Source organism: Panthera pardus, unplaced genomic scaffold, assembly GCF_024362965.1.
Source record: "Panthera pardus isolate Hobbes unplaced genomic scaffold, ASM2436296v1 HiC_scaffold_11, whole genome shotgun sequence".
Taxonomy (NCBI): domain Eukaryota; kingdom Metazoa; phylum Chordata; class Mammalia; order Carnivora; family Felidae; genus Panthera; species Panthera pardus.
The window spans coordinates 33,081,197-33,092,848 of NW_026526666.1; the positions used below are offsets into that span (position 1 = coordinate 33,081,197).

An 11,652-nucleotide genomic window follows, 5' to 3' on the forward strand; every position below is an offset into this window, starting at 1 on the left:
CTTTCCATCCACTTCCCATCTATGCAAGTTTGAATATTTTAACCATTATAACTGTTTTAACCAATGTATGTATGTATAACATTTAAAGCAAAAAATAAAAAATAAAAATGAAAAACTTCAATGGAACTTACATGATATTTAGTTCTACTAAACAGAATAAGCACAGAAAATTTACCACCAAGTATTTGGTGACTCAACAAATTTTTTGAGCACCTACTCTGTGTGTGTTCCTGTGCTAACCACTGAGTCTACAACAGTGAGCCAGACAGATGCGCCCCCTATCATGACAGAGATTACTATCTACCCATAAGGACAGGCATTAAACAAATAGTTACATGAATACATATAAGGACAGGCATTAAACAAATAATTACACAAATACATTGCTCAATGCACTTGTGTCACACGCTGTGAAGGGTAAGTATATAATGAGAAAATATAATGGGAATTTAAGTCTGGGAAACCACGCTGCTTTGGGCAAAGCTGCGTATAGCAATTCAGAAATTTGAATTCTTGGTACTAACATGTAAAAGTTACTGGACATACAGGAAATAACCAGTAAGAGACAACTGTTTAGCTAGCAACTAGTGCTCACTTTGGCAGCACATATACTAAAATTGGAACGAAGGGCGCCTTGGGTGACTCGGTTGAGCGTCCAACCTGGCTCAGATCATGATCTCTCGGTTCGTGGGTTTGAGGCTCACGTCAGGCTCTGCACTGACAGTGCAGAGCCTGCTTGAGATTCTCTCTCTCCCCCTCTCTCTCTGACCCTCCCTGGCTCGTGCTTTCTCTCTCTCTCTCAAAATAAATCAACTTAAAATAATAATAATAAGATAAAGTGGGAATGATACAGAAGAGATTAGCCTGGTCCCTGCGTAAGAATGACATGCAAACCTATGAAGCATTCCAATTATTTTTTAAACAGACAAAAATTAAAAAAATTAAAAAACAAAAGCAACTGAACTAGTTCCCACTTATTCAAAGTCCTGTCCCTTGTTCTATATAACTCAAAAAGCATTTACAGATTTCCATGGTTTTAAGTTTTCTGAGCTCAAGAAACTTTTTCCCAAAAATGAATCAAATCACTCATTTTTTTTTTCAAAAAAGTAATATATTGAAAGCTGACAATCTGGCAATCTGCTGTAAGGCTAGGTAAAGATCAATCCACTTTACCATGTTAAAAAAAAAAAAAATAAGCATAGTATTTCCAGAACTGTCAAGAACTTCAAGTTGTGAAGGAAGTAATTTGATCTCGTGCACTTAAACACTATTTACTTACCCATTTCCATCAGCATTCACTCATATAAACTAAGTGTGAGGACCAGAAAGCATATTTTTATTCAACCTGTATCCAACTGGGATACAGAATCGAGTGTGAGAAAGTAGCGTAGGTCTTCTGGTATAACCTGAGGGCTAGGCAGACTGGGAGGCCTGTCCTGAGCAGAAGAGGAGTTTGGGGGACACAAAAGGAGAATTTTAGTTAAATAATTAAGAGACCGTTTTATAATTAAATAAAAGTAGCACTAGTGGCCCTTGAAACAGTCTGGGCTTTCTCACATGTCATGTCAAAAGTGACATATGGTAAAGCTCATTATCAATCGCCAGGACCCCAAAACGGGCCACCTCCACAACAATGAACCTGCGCCCTTCCTTACATCTACCTGACTCTGATCCCTACAGCCATTCTAACTGCACTCACACATCTCAGCTTTCACACCACTTTGGGGTGTCTGGTTTAGCAACCTGTTAACCAGATCAGACTGGGAGGGCAGGTTGGTACCCTTTGTTACCGGTTGTTCCTTTGGAAAGAATCGATTAATGTCTATTCCAAGCCCAAAACTCCATATGGGCAGACGCATTGGACAGAATACACAGAAAGGGTTCATTTTTTGTGCAAAGCAAGCGAAGTCTATCAAGCAAAAAGTTTTCTTTCCCACAAATAAGAAAGCTATACTTCATCTTGTTTACTATGGTTTTTAAAATGACAAATGCAATAATAGATGAATCAAAGTCTTTTAACATAGAAAAATCAACAGATGCTACATTGCTGATTGCCTCTATGTGCGTCTCAATCTTGGAAAGTTTGCCAAACCCCTACAAAACTGAAGTTAGGATAATAATTTCAAAGAAGTTTAAATTTCAGATTGACTTCCTTGGGAAACCCCAAAAGACAGCAGTATTCATTCCTCAGTGTTCCTTGGTTGTTGTTTTCTTCTTTTCTTTTTTGGGGGTATGGGGGGAATATTTTGTTTTTGTTAAATCACTTCCAGTGTCATAATCATCCTCATAATCCCTGTTTTGGAGAATACATGATATTTTGTAATAGCTTATCCCAGAATCATCTTAGAAACATGTATACAGCATTTACTATGTGCCAGAACCCTAACTGCTTTATATATATTAACTCGTGTTACTACTTATACAGCCCTAGATGGTTGGTCGTTCAGAGAGGTTATGTAACTTATCCAAAGTCACACAGCCACATAGGTGGCCAAGCTTGCCTTTGGACCCAAGCAGCATTCTGGTACGTAAAGGGCTCTGGAAGATAAAGCATAACTTGTAGATAAATATCATATTTTCACTTTGACTTTCAATATTGTTTCATCATTTATCTTGAGGCGTGGCAAGCCTCAGGTGTCAGCTGTTCCTCTGCCTCTTGAACATTCTCTCCCTTCCCCCTTGGCTCTCTACCTGAATTTCTGGCCTGCCTGTCAGATAGTTAATGATCTGCACACAAACACTTACATGAGCTAGTGGAGCTAAGCCTTTAAAAGAATCCTAGGGGAATCCTTTAAAGACTCTTTTACAATATGAATAATCACCCCCTAATTTATTCATCTGTAAATTTTTGTTTTCACATAATAGATTTTCTCCGGGCAGGGCCAAACTGAATTACGTTTTCTTAGCTCTTCACAGATGCATCAGCTTTGCTTTGCCATTTTGTGATTCAAGAAAGCCGATTATTTTAACATCCGCAACAACCATTCTCCTTTTAGAGTTTATAAAAGTGAAAGATACGTGGCACAAAAACTCTTTGTCAGGGAATATTTCTCGCAAAATGGAAATTTTAGCTCCTCTTACTTACTTGGAATGCTTATTTGTTCAGACACAGGACAGTGAAAATAAAATTTAAGTGTCCAGAATATTATTTCTATCCATTTTAATTTTGTCAGGCCAGACCCAGTTTCCATAGCAGATGAAATTAAATTTTTATATCAACTCGCTTTCTCACTTTAACATCCAGAAATTTGCTGTTCCCTATGCTCAGACTTTTGAGTAAATATCAGCTAACCCTGATTGCTTCAATCACCTCTTTGCCTGTTTGACCGATCTTCCAGCTCTAATGAGTCCCACCCTCTGGCAGATTCAGTTTTCTGAGATCAGCAACAAAAACCAGACTAAAGCATAACTTCATGGACTTTGAAAAATAACCAAGGAGACTCAGTCTAAGCAGACATTCCAAAGTTGCCACGGGTCAGTCAATGATATGAATTCAGAACTTCCCCCTGGGAGCATGGAGTGGCTTTTGTCTCCCTTGCTGAACCCCACATTTTGATCTGAAGTACTCCCCTCAAGTTCAAGGTTCAGATTTAGCTCCTCTGTTATGATACGGTAACTTGACACAATTAATGGCAAGCAGTGGAGATAAACATTAATGAGGATGGCCTGTTTGCTTTTCCCTGAGGTCTCTGAAACACATTTTCTAAACTCTTCCATGTGGTCCAGATCGTGTCATGGATTTGTTAACTTTGCAATACATTTGATTGAAACATCATAATTCTTTCCATGACAATAGTGTCTGATGTTACAGATGCCCAAGCAGCAAGGTCAGTAGTTGACAGATGGAAGTTGGAGCCAAGCAATTACGTTTCCCAAACCATTACAAAGAATGTAACTGAAGAAAGGTAGGGCCCGGCCTAAAACACACCAAACAAGAACAAGCACAAAAATAATTGCTTCAGATTTAATGAATCTCTCCTTGATATGACAACCAATCCAAGAGTCTCTGAATTCCCTTCCTCTGGTAAAAGCCGAAACATTTTTGAGGTGGTGGCCGTTTATCTAAATGATTGTTTTTCCTCCGTCAGTCTGTAGGCTTAATCTCATTTGCTTTTATGGATATGGGAACCCTTCTGAATAGCTTTTAACCTTTTAAAAGTTGCCTTGACCTAAAGAGCCTAAAAAATTTTTTAATACAATATTGAATAAAAATTGAACAATTGAGTGCTTTTCTTACCAGCAGTCTGCATGCAGTGCTCTGGGTCCCGGAGCAGAGTTTCTGTCTGAAGAAAAAAATTAAAATACCTGTGTATAGCTTGCTTCTAGCAGAAACCTTCAGCTCTGACCTCTGTTTCATTGGCTCCATTGTTCCTTCTGCCACCGCAATATATTGGCTTTCTCTTTTCCAAAGAAAGAGTGTGCTTTATCCTGCAGCACGTCAGCTTCAAAGGACTCTTACTTCGAGTGTCCAACGCATCATTACGGTAAATTTAAGAAATTCTCTACTTAAGATTGTCTCTTTCAATTGCGTGCAATGTAGGTAACTTCATGACTAAATGTTATAAACCAAGCCTTTTGTTGGCCTTGTTTTCTTTTGGTTCCCCCCCCCCCTCCCCCGCCGCCCCACACCGTAGTGTCTAGGACATTTTCTATTTTGTGTTCAGGAAGATGCAGGACAAGAAGACGATACACAAATACAACTCGCTTTTTTGTTTAATCTTTGTGTCGTGGAACTTAATCACCAAATTAAAAACAAGATGGCGTCCCCGCCATTCTGGGCAAAGGGATGAGGGCCCTCCCCGCCAGAAGCCAGACCCGGGGTGGCTCCTGCTGGAAGCCCAGAGAGAAGGGCCTTCCCTGGAAGAGCCACCGCCCACCTGGCAGATCCCGCTACGATCCACACTCCCACATCCGGAGCCTGGGAAGCCCTGTTGTGGGGAATGTCAGTCGGCTGACATTCTGCCTCCTGTTCTATCTGAGAGGGGATCTGCATTTTCTAAGCCAGTTGGCAGCATGCACCACAAACAGCAACGCACCGCAGGCCTGCGGTATAGACTGTCACCCTGTGATAAGTGTGCCAGCTCAGTGGTGCAAAGGTTTTCAGACACCCTCCCTTGGGCTATCATTCTCCTCCTCCTCCTCCCCTCTCCCTCGCACACTGAGCATCAGGCTCTCAAGTGCCCTTCTCCAAGTAGTTGCAATAACCCATCCCGGCCAGTGATGCTTAAAATTGAACCATGGTTCAGGGGAGCAGTAGGCTCTCCCTGCGAGCACCCTAATGTGTTAAACAGCCATGCCAGGTAGCCCTCTCCCTTCTCAGAATCAACTACTTAGAGAGACCATCTGTCAGTGGAAGTTAGTTTTCAGGCAAGTTCTCTAACCTAGCGTTTGAAGGATAAACAAACGTGTACTTATATAGTTTCCTTTAAGAGCAGTATCTCCCTAAATGTCCACTCAAGCTGCCTGCTTCTACTGTGGGCCTAGACACGGGAGAGGAGGCCAGGTTTTGGAGCCCGTCTGGTGACTGAGCATGTACCTCCGACATGACCACGTTTGTACAGCTGAGGTTTGACATGCGGGGCTCTTTAGACGGTTGGACTTATTTCATTTGGCACCATGATTGCCTCAAATGATACATATTTTCAGGGAAAGAAACACTGCGAAAGTAAACTTGAACCAATAGGGACATTTATTCTCCAGGTTTAAAATTAATTTCCTGTATTTCTCTGGCTTTAAAAAAAAAATTCTATTGGAACTGCAACTTTATGAGAAGAAAAATCAGAAACTATTTCTTTTACACTGAGCCCTGTATCAGATGAAATGGAAATGTAAGGATTTCCTTAGCGTTAACCCACTGGAATTCTCCAGCTGAGAACTGAGGTCTGCAGGCTGTTTTAGGTTAAGACCTTGCTCCACTCCATGTTAGGTAATCAGATGTCATTTAGGCAAAATAAATGAGAAGTACTCAAGGAATCAGAAGAGGTGAAAGAGCAGAATCTGGTTTGGATAAAAGTTTAATTCTTCAGTTCCAAGAGGCATAGCCCTTCGAAGATGCTGAGCAAAGTCAGACAGGAGTGGCCGAGTAATGGAGATGGATGCAGCTTGTTATCAGCAAGCCGTTTGCTAGGGCTTGACGTAACCTTAAACATTGCAGATAGCTCAATGGCACTTGCCACTAAACCCCTAATTAATGAATAGCCGGCCCTAAATTAACAATGTGCATTTACAGATGAATTCTGGGCACTCATTAAATGATGTTCAAATACCAAGCAGCAACCGTTGGCTTATTCCTGCAGGATTGCTCCAGCCACTGGGTGTTTGAGAGGAGTTTCCAGCAGGGCTTTCCCGTCTGCTGGGCCTAGACACCAGCTGTGGAGCAGAAAGGGACGCCGTTCTCAGGAGGTATGGGGGCAAAGAGACGCGAGCTCAGTTTTGAGCGGTAACACCTGTGCTGCCATGTTTAGGGGATCAGAAACAATCTCATATTTAGCTGCCGCTGCCAGTAAAAGTTTTTAAAAAAAGGAAAGAAAGAAGAAAGAGAGAGAGAGGAAGGAAGGGAGGGTGAAAGAAGAAAAAGAAAGAAACAAAGAAACAAAGAAACAAAGAAAGAGGAGAGAGAGAAAGAAAGAAAGAAAAGAAAGAAAGAAGGAAGGAAAGAAAGAAGGGGAAAGAAAGGAAGAAAGTTTGAATCCTAACCAACTCTGCCAAGGCAGGAATGAGACTTTTCAGAGAGCGGCTCCACAGTACACTTTCGTGGGCGGGCTGGAATGTACTCTGGGGGCGGAGGGTTTAGACAATGTGTAGATTTGTTTGGCAAAAGCTTCATTAATAAACAATTAAGGGCTTGTGGTGAGGGAGCCGGGTCTGGCTGCGGCTGAAGTCCTGACTGGCCTTGCGCTGAAGCGGGAGACCCAGCCTGAAAGCCCAGGCGCTGTGACCAGAGCCAACCGAAAACGCTGTCTGCAGCAAACAGTAGCCAAGCTAATTATCTAGCACCTTCTGTGGGGGGGTTTCCTCTGGATTTCGAGGAATTGAAAGGGGGAGCCTCGGGCTTGTAATGTAACCAGGATGTAGCCCCCATGTGGGAAGGTGTATATATGACTATTAAAGAATATTATTACCTTCAAATCACGCAGAAGTAAAATAAAGATGGAAGCCAAGTATGAGTAAGAAATTGGAAAGTAAATTAGGTGGAAAAAAACATTTCTTAAACTTTTGTGGGAGGTGGCAATAAAAAAAAGATTCTCGCAGAGCTTTGGTAGAATGAATTTAAGGGGAGAGGATGTTCTGCAAACATGTCCCTTTGAGTCATGTCTGCTCAGGCTAACATCCCCAGACGGAGCCCTTCTGTTGTGAAGGGAAAGCATCTTTGGTTTGAGAGCAGTCACCCTCCGGAAGCACCCATGCTAAAGAAAGCACAGCTGCCTGCCCACCGAGGGCACAGGGCAGAGGCTGTGGAACGGCCTGGGCAAATTCCCCACACTGCAGTGCCAAGATCCATGTATGGTCAAAAGCAAAGGCAACTTTATGAGAAGAAAAATCCTGTTTCTATGGATCATTTCCGCATCAGGCTTTTCCAAAACGGATTTGTGTACGTTTAGGGACAGGGTCTTCCTATGGCCCCATAGAGGCAGTATAAAAGCAAACCAGTTGCCAAAACCAAAAATAAAAATAAAAATAAATAAACCTCTTAATTTCAAAATGCTGAAAGGACTTGTGTGGGGGCAGAGGCTCAGGGACAGGGATTGCTGTACTCTCTGCGTCTGCCACCTAAATATTCCTAAGTAATTAATGGGTAGGAATTGAACTGAAGGGGTGGGGGGGGAACAGGTGTTTCCCTTTTCCCAAGGGCATTTCTCATTTATTATATATCTAGTCAAAAGTTTCTTTTTGAGCAGACTTTGTCACATCCAGCCAAACAGCGGCTGTGTGAAAAAAGCACCTTAAGCAATCATTTTAAGAGCTGCCCTCATTCCACATTGTATGACTGAATACAAATCCTTTATTCTTCCCAGTTTGATGATGAAATGGAGATTTAACCTCTGCTTGCCATCATTATCAGTTCACTGAGTTTCTGAGTATAAACCACAAAGCTCCTGAAAATGTAAGTTACTGGATGTTTGCCCTCGCCCCATTCCCCCCACGCCCGAAGCAACCCAAATACAGAGCTTACTGGGAGGGGAGAAGATCAATAGGAAACAGTTTCTTATTACAACATTCCCCTGGATTTCTCAGAACTCCATCCATAGTGGATTTCTAGTCCCAGTGGTCATACAATTAGGAAAAAAAAAGTGAACTTCAGACAATAAAAGAGAATGAGCAAAGGACAGACACGAATCACAGTATCTTTTTCTGCCTCCATTATAAGCTGTGTAACCCAGCTCATCATGGCATATATGTGTAGGCCACATTCCCTCAGGTTTCAAAAGCCTGATGGTTCAATCAGAAATGTATGTCATAGTAAAACAACAAAAGAACTGTCCTTTACATACCCTCACTGGCAACATCTCGAGATCCCCAGTCCCTCTTCTGATTCAAGGGGTCCCTGAGGTGTGTCTCATGTGTTTTCCAAATCACTGCAAGTGTCCCCTGCTTCCACCTTATGGCATTTCTTCAACTTTCTCTTGTCATTCTTGACTCCTAGAATGATGCTCCAGATGTTAAAATTGACTTCAATCCTCTAGCCAGATATTTCCACCCCACAGTCTCTTTTAAGAGTCTGACATTGGCCTCGAGAAGCTTTTCTGGACCTAAATTAAAGGAGCCCATTCTTCCTTAGTCTAACATATTATCTAGGAAGTTAAAGCCTAGCCGTTTATTCTTGGGAGGGTCTTCTCCTTGGGGGACAAGCCGTCAATTCCAACCCGACAGCTGTTAATCATCTGCTCTGTCCAAAGAAAGCTTCACCAGCTCATTTCGCTAACCCAGATAAACATGTCTAGATATGTCCATATAAACAGTGGAGACCCTCACTCTGTGATCCTCAAATACGCATGGCTAGGCGAAACGATTTTACCAAAAACGTTGTTACTGGGACCCCTGGGTGGCTCAGGTGGTTAAGTGTCTGACTCTTGATTTCAGTTCAGGTCATTATCGACTTGTTCATGGGATTGAGCCTCGTGTCAGGCTCTGCACTGAACGTGGAGCCTCCTTGGTATTCTCTCTCTCCCTCTCTCTTTGCCTCTGCCCCGTGTACCTGTGTGCACAGGCGCACTCTCTGTCTCTCTCAAAATAAATAAATAAATAAATTTTTAAAAAATGTTGCTACATACAGGATAACTCATTGACCCAGTTGTTAGCCTTATCCTGTGACACTACTGTTTTTGTAGGACTGCCTCTCATATTAAGGAAATCCTATTTGCTGTAACAAAAGAACCCCAAGATGCATTAATTGATCAAAGACAACAGTTTATTTCCCACTCAGAAAAAAAAACAACAAACAACAAAAAACAAAAACAAAAGAACAGAAGAGGCTCTTTTTCAAGAAATCATCCAGGGTCCCAGACTCCACATTATAGCTCCATGACCTTTAACACATGGCTCCTAAGGTCACTATGCCCTTTTACATCAAACTGAGAGAAGGGAAAAGAGAGACATACTATTTCTTGATGCTCTTGAATCAGCATCAACACACTGCATGCAATGCATTGGTGAAAACCAATTACGTAATCCCTCCTAAATATAAGGGGTGAGGAGATGAAAATAGAGTCCATGGCTGGGAAATCATTTCCAAGCAATAACTCTACACCCTGGAAAAGGAACAGAAATGTTTAGGAAAGCCAAGCACCTCTGCCAGATCACTAGGTTGATATATACATGCATGTATATGTAACAATTGTACATATTGTTTACATGTATATAAACAAAAGTACTATAATGTGTATATTCAATTCCAATTTGCCCTTATTTTGAATTCTTCATGTTCCAGGTGATTTATCCTACTTACGTCGTACCATAAGCCTAAAATGAAACAGGTGCACTTTCCAAAATGAGAAAGTATGGAATCTTAAGAAAACTGTTGAAGGATAAACATAAGTTAGAAAAGATGACATCAATAGGAATGGTAGAGTGAGGACCTCCAAAACTCTGCTCCATTATAAGGCAAGAGCAACACTGGCAAAAAAGTTGCAGAATCAAAATTTTCCAATCTCTGGAAATTTTTTAAAATTTATTTATTTTGAGAGAGAGAGTGCAAAGGCACCCACCCAAAGGTGAGCAAAGGAGGGGCAGAGAGAGAGGGAAAGAGAGAGAGATATTCTCAAGCAGTCTGCCCAACACAGGGCTTGATGTCATGACAGTGAGATCATTACCGTGAGATCATGACCTGATCCAAAGCCAAGAGTCAGATGCTTAGCCCACTGAGCCATCCAGGCTCCCCTCAAAACTCTGGAAATTAACCAAAGGCTTGCATTGAAGAGTGTTTCCTCAAAATAAAAAAATAAAAAATTTAAAAAAAAGCTGAATCTCCATAAGAAAAGCAAGCTTTGTGGTATTATAACTTGCTCTATTCCTATCCCACTCTCCTCAATGCTGATGTAACCTTGAAAACCAACAGTCACACAATTACAGTAAAAACCAACAGCTTAGCCACCACTGGAAGGGTCCCAGTGAACTGTCATTATTTTACCAGTCTGCTAGTTTCCTAAAACCCCCCACTTGAAGGACTATCTGTACCTGACCTGACTCAGAGCTTACTTAGGGTGAACAGCCTTTTCTCAGAAGGTGTTTATCAAAAACAATCAACAGCAATTGTATTACATGGCAGTTACCTGAAGCAATGATAATAGTTGGGGCAAACAAGAAGCTAACCAAAAAAATTAAAAATCTTGGGAATGAAATATTCATTGCAGCTTTAAAGATTCTGACGTATTTCTGGGAATCTAGAAATCCATGTGCGTATATAGAGCTGTACACATGTCTAGGTAAAAGCTAAGGAGGCCCTAAACTCACATGTCTGGCTAATCTTGAGAGTCTCCAGGAGCAAGATGCAAAGGCTAATGTAGAGTTGTAAACCTCCAGTGGACCCCAATACACATGCAAATCCCTTCAGCAAAGGCTGGGAGACTTACTGGTTCCAGGTATTTAAGAAAAACTCTTCCCAATCATCAGATATCCACCAAGCTAACTGAAAAGAGATGTCAGGAGCTAAACAATGACAAATAAAACAGATTTACAAAATTAATTCAAGTGGGTCACTAAGTAAACAAACAACAAAAAATTCTGGGTCTGATTTCCAGAATTGCCATGTTATATTATTTCAAATGTCTATTGTTCAACAAAGTCGTGAAACATGCAAAAGGAACAAGAAAGTATGGACCATACAAGGGTAAAAAAAATTAGTCAAGAGAAATTGTCCCTGAGGAAGATCAGATATAGACTTAGTAGACAAAGACTTTAAATCAGATATTTTAAATATATTCAAAGAACTAAAGGAAACCACGTTTAAAGAACTAAAGAAAAGTATGAGAATGATGTCTAACCAAATAGAAAATATCAATAAAGACATAGATTTTTCTATTTTGAAAACACAAGTAGAAATTCTGGGAGTTGAAAAGTACAATAATTGAAGTAAAAAATTCAGTACAATTCACTCATCATCAGATTTGAGCTGGCAGAAGAAAGAATCACTGAACTTGATGATTGAGATTATCC

The 11,652-nt window shown here is 41.0% G+C and overlaps 1 non-coding gene across 1 annotated transcript; it reads left to right on the forward strand.

Annotated features, from left to right (window-relative positions):
* Positions 1-812: 812 nt before the first annotated feature.
* On the forward strand, positions 813-916 carry LOC128775976 (U6 spliceosomal RNA). Its single transcript, XR_008420955.1, has one exon. It is a non-coding gene; the product is annotated as a U6 spliceosomal RNA (small nuclear RNA).
* Positions 917-11,652: the final 10,736 nt, after the last annotated feature.